This window comes from Asparagus officinalis, chromosome 9 (genome assembly GCF_001876935.1).
Source record: "Asparagus officinalis chromosome 9, Aspof.V1, whole genome shotgun sequence".
Taxonomy (NCBI): domain Eukaryota; kingdom Viridiplantae; phylum Streptophyta; class Magnoliopsida; order Asparagales; family Asparagaceae; genus Asparagus; species Asparagus officinalis.
The window spans coordinates 15,722,117-15,728,047 of NC_033802.1; the positions used below are offsets into that span (position 1 = coordinate 15,722,117).

General features: G+C 38.0%; 1 pseudogene; it reads right to left on the reverse strand.

Annotated features, from left to right (window-relative positions):
- Positions 2,941–3,715, reverse strand: LOC109823234 (annotated as a pseudogene).

Sequence of the window (5,931 nt, forward strand, 5' to 3'; positions counted from 1 at the left end):
CGCTTAAAAAAAGCAAAAACATGCCATCAAAAGACGAATTGAAAATAGAGGATTATCACTCATTATTTTTAAATTGGAAAATATGAAAAAGTTCATTACACGATTACATGGAATATAAGAAATCAACTCATTATTAATTTTGAACTAAATATATAGAAAGAATAGCATACTAACTATAATAATAACAAGGTGCATAACAATGAAATGCTAGTTAAAGATAAGAGGGAGAAGATTAAGAAAGTGAACTATACAAAATAAAAAGTAGAAAATAAAAAAATTTAGCGTATTTGTCTGAAAACAAACTTTACATCATACATGATGAGTCGAGGTACAATATTAAACAAATTCATGGCAACCATTTACTTCTTAACCATGCCGCCTAAGTGAAGCCCCTCCAAATAAAAAAATAAAAGAGAAAATAAAAATAAAACCGAAATTATATTAAAATTCTCTGTAGAAAAAAAAGAGAAAAAAACTAAAATTTTGTTAACAATAAATAACATTAAGTGAAAATCTAATTTTTGTTAAAATTCTGTTAAAAATAACATCTGTTAAAAATAATTTCAGTTAATAATAATCATTTACCCCTCATATTCTATCCCATCGAACTGAGCCCCATGGAATAAATAGAGAATAAAATTAACTTCTGTTAAAATTCCGATGCTTAAACAAATTAAACTGAAAAAAGGGATCACACTAATTTCTATTAAACTAATTTATCTCAATCTTAAGATTGGTTCGACATAAGATTAGGTAAGAATTATCGTTTTGTTCCTTTATGAGTATAATGAGTTAATAATCTTTTTAAGATTCTGCATAATCTAACTCAAATCTAACTCACTAACAAACCACACGAAGGAATCAAAAAAGAAAAGAACCAATTTGAAATTTAAAATTGTAATCAGTTGATAAAAATGATCGTCAAATTTTAATATCGCAAGGAAATCTATAAAATAGATGAAATTCCTCTTTCAAGCGTACATCATAAGAAAACTATAAAATAGATGAAATTCCTCTTTCAAGAGTGCATGATGTGCATCATAAGAAAATTTATGACAAGCTACATACAAACTTTGTTATTGTCCATCCCGGTGTATAGCTTATAACCCTAGATATAACTAATTGATACTAATTTAGACACCGTATTGTATACAATATTATCAAATGCTTCCTACTCTAATTTGGCAGCCAGAGAGATTCATAGTTCAGTTCTAATTAGCATCTTTAAAAAAATGCATTGTAGTAGTTCTAAAGAAGTTTATATTATAATGTAATTTTTCTTGCTCCTTGTGAGGGGCCTCTACCTGTTGTTAATAACTACTCCTCTATATCTATACGATAATCTAAAGATTTACTATTCATGCTATGAAGACTTACTGTATTATTATCACTGTAGCACAGGCGTGATACTGCAGCAGTTAAAAATATTATCGTAGCATTTAAAACAGAATTACTGTAGAAAAAAAAGGGAGTCGTGCTTTGCACGGGTGTTTGGTGGTAAAATTGGTAGAAGAAAATTGAGAACAAAAATGTGTTATTCTCTCTAATTGATTTAGACAAAGAATGATTACAACGCTCTCAATACAATTTCTCTCTAACAACCTTTAGAAAAGAAACTACAATTCTTCTCAATCGGAATCCCAATTTACAAAAGAGAGAAGGGATCGACGGGGACCCTTCCCTTTGTTTAAAATTGGGTTCTTCACGGTATCGATGAGATGCCTCCCTCGACGTTCGTATCGAGCTTGCTTCTCGTTGACGATCCGCACATCTTACTTCACTGCAATGATTAATGAAACTTGCGAGGCAAGTTTTAAGATAACTCTTGACGAGTTTTAAAACTCGGAATGAGTTTAAACTCTATAACAAAGTTAATTTGAACTGAAAAATCAGTTAATAAGCCAAATACCAACTCTCTAAGGATTTCTGTTGCTGAAGGAGATTTCAAGGAGAACAATAATGCCGATCTCCTCAAAATCCAACCTTTTTTATGATCTGCCCAAAAGATCCAGATCCGATCTCAACTGATTTTTCAGCTATATATAGAGGATTAAGGGTGCAACTGACCCTAAAATCTCTCCTAAGTGGGGGAGTGATCCCCTCAAATCGTAAAAACGGTTTTAAAACCGTTCAGCTTGTGATTGAACGAGTCAAACCCAGAATCCGCATTCTGACAGGAATTCTACGTTTAAACGTAACAGTTTGGGAGTTGCGCTGAGCAGCAGAAGGAAGCTACGTCAGGCAACTTTTGAAAGCTGCGTTGAGAAGCGGATGGAAGCTGCGTCGGACAACTTTTGGAAGCTGCGTTGAGCAGCGGATGGAAGTTGCGTTGGACAGCCAATGGAAGCTGCATTGGCAACTTTTAGGAACTGCGTTTGTAGCTGATTGTGAAGACTGCTGAATCAGAGTTTTCATCAGTTGTCATAAATGTTGTCGAATTGTAACTTTCTCGATCTATGTAAAAAACTTCTAATTGTAGCCTTTATTTGTTGATATGAAAGTTATTTGGCTGTAATCTTCATTGTCGAGTTGTTGGTGCAGAAGTTATCAGATTGTAACTTTTATCCTTGGTGTTTAATGGGAATCAGCTATCTATATTAATTTTTAGACAGCCTACAGATCCCCTTCTAAAGTTTTTGAAAGTTCGCGGTTGACTGGAACGAATTTTCGGAAAACTTTGGATCTCCAAATCGGTTTGAGATCTGTTGTTAAATGGTGGTTCACTATATCTATTTTGAAGATATCGTGAACTTGGTTGTAGAAATTTGTTGTATGTCGCAGTTCTGCCTCCTGTATTTAGCAACTTCTTCACTAACTTCCTTGGGATCTCTTTTGGTAAAGATTAAACTCACACTCCCGACCAACACGTAGAAATAGTTAAGGTGGTTCTGATCTCCTTAAACCAAACAAGATAACTTTTGAGTCTTGACGATAATGAACTTAGTCAAACAAGCTAAAGCCCAAGTCATTATTATTAGATCCATTAGTAGGATCGACTTTTTCCTTTTCTTTGGCAACATGAATAACAACATTCTCATTCAATGCAACAGTGGCGATAGCAATAGCGAATTTGCTTGGATCCTTGAGATATTCCTTCACCTTGTATGAGGGTGTATTCAGTGTTGACAGCAAAAGCAATGACGTTCTTAGAGGCATCGACGAACATGTAGGACGTAACTGCAAGAATTGGATAAGAGAGAACCAAAGATAGTAAAACAACCATAGAAACAGCAGCTGCAAACTTGTCAATGAGGTCATCCTCAATGAGGTTGAGCACCTCTGGGTTGAAGATAGATCCGTTTCCACATACAGAGAGAACCACAAGCCCAAGTTTAGCAAGGAGGGTAACTTTTTTGGAACCCACTTTATCTCCTTTCTTGACCAGCTTAACTGGGGTAATGATTTTAATGATATCTTGTTAATTTTAGTTGGAATGTTAAGTCATTTGAAATGATGAGTTGCGCGAGGGATCAAACTCAATAACATCAGTGAAGATGTATAATAGCCCTGTTGAATATGGCGAGTTAGCGCATAAGCAAAACTTGTGTTCTTGAAATTGAAACGCAGAAGAAGACCCTGCGTTTTTAGAGTTGAAACGTAGGAGGAAGCCCTGCGTTTTTTATTCTGAGATGCAGTAATAAGCGTTTGAGAGTTCAATCAATTCAGTGTGAACGCACAAATTACGTTTGGGCGGTATTTTCTCCTTAAATCTCATCCTAATTTGACAACTCACCGCTGTCTATAAATAGACCGTCAGGGTCACATCAATAGTCATTCAACTTTCCGCAACTGTTCATCTTCTCTAGCGAGCCCAACGAAGATTTTCATTTCAACCTCCAGTGATTCTAGTTCATCTTCTTCAATAAGATTGAGATGGCTCACAAGAAGAAAACCGTTTCCAAATCGAAAGTCACCCTTTCTCAGGGTGCACCGTCGGCCAAGACTGTCAGTGATGCTCAGGTGACCTCGCCACCGCCGCAGGATCCTTCAGTCAATGGTAAGCTTGGGTGATTTTAACTTGTTTTGACAAGTTTTATACCATTAACACTGAGTGAAAACTCACGTTCCGCCATTAAAACACAGAGGTTATCCTCAATGTTTCTTAATTTAGAACGCGGGTCTAGATCCTGCGTTTGAAATTTAGAACGCGGGTTGAGAACCTGTGTTTTGACATTTAGAACGTGGTTTCAGAACCTACATTTCGAACTTACGACGCAGGTTTGGAACTTGCGTTTTGAAATTACAACGTAGGTCTAGACCTTGTGTTTTGAAATTTACAACGCAGGTCTAAGCCCTGTGTTTTGAAATTAGATCTTTTCAGACTTATCATTAGTTTCACACTAACTGGTTATCTCTTCACTTTTTTGTGCACTATTCTAGTGAGCCTCTTTCCTTCAATCATTATTTCGGTCATGCAGGAGGTGCAGAGAAGAATAAACTCTTCAGTTTCCGTTTAGAGTATCCTATATTCTAGGATACTAACAAAGAAAGAGCCAAACTTATCACCCAAGCTTCTACTGAAATCCTCAGATCGTTGGTTACAGATACCAAGTTTGAGACAGTTGAGCATAAAGTTTTAAAGAAACTAGCCTTTCTTTTTGGAGATTCTGTTGATATGGACCCTATGCGGATGTTTTGAAGGGAATTACAAGTGGATGCGGACTGTCGGTGATTGTAGCCTTTTTCTACCAAATCTGGAGCTGATGTGGCCGATCTCTTACTATCAATGTGCTTCTGTTCCGTGATCTATGGATTGGGAACTTGTTTAGGAACAAGGTAGTGTTACTTCTGGACATCTTACTCATCGCGGTGTTCAACCGACTGGCTTCAATTACTTTATGCCTTTGAAGCATGGTTCAGTTAAGAAAGAGCATCCTGTTGGTGAGCCTGCTAAACTGGCGAAGATGTTTGTACGCAAATTTATCTCTGTGCAGGGAGAGTTCCCCGCTCAAGACTTTAGAGCTCTAACATGGATTCATTCTAGCGAGACAGAATGGTGGACTCGGATGATAAATTTCATCCTAGAGGAATTGGAGGAGCCCCTTAGGATCTCTGACTTGAGAACCCCGATATTGGCTACTCGATACGGGATTTTCTCAAACTATAGTGGCCTTTTCGCCATGCTGGAGTTCTACAACCCTCATACCGACACCTTTTTCACTCCTATTGGAGAATTAGGTTTTGCACTCCATGAGATGTTTGAGGTCTCAGGGCTATTCTTTGGAGAATTGTCCTATGAGGAGTTTGTTCTTGGGAGTGAAGAGTTGAGGATTTTGAAAAATGGCACTTCGGCAATATATGTCACTTATTGGGAGTTAATGTGTCATTTCCAAATCTGTGCACAAACTACCGGTAAGCGAGCGAGTGGTGTTAAACAGGGACAATGGGCTAAGTACCTCTTCCAAAACTTGTTTGATAAGGATGCGGAAGTGACTCGCATAGCTCCCAGCACACTTGAAGAAATCAATGAGTGCATTGAGGATGCTACCGCCCATTACACTTACGAAGCTGAAGAAGATCTTTTTCTTGCATACACTGAGTTTGAAAGTTTTCATTATCAAGCGGAGGTCCCGATTTCTGATATGGCTCTGTTTGCTGGCTTCCTCACGCTATGGTTAAAACGTTGTGTGGTGCCTACTAGACCTGTAGATGCAATCACAGTGGAGGTGCTTTACCCAATAGTTCTCCTGGCTCATGGACGACCTCTAAACCTTCTTTTGGCCATGGTGGGCTGTCTGTAGAGCGGCCTTTGAGAATTATCCTCTGAGTTCATCGCAGTCCGTCCCCTTCATTCTATGCTGACCCCGGCCGGGGCTGGCTTTTTGGGAAGCCCGTTCCCACCGCGCTCACGGCCCGGCTGGCCAAAGTGGAATCAGGTGGGAAGACCATCATTCAGACTCCTACTCCTCGAGTGCCTATGCAATATATCTA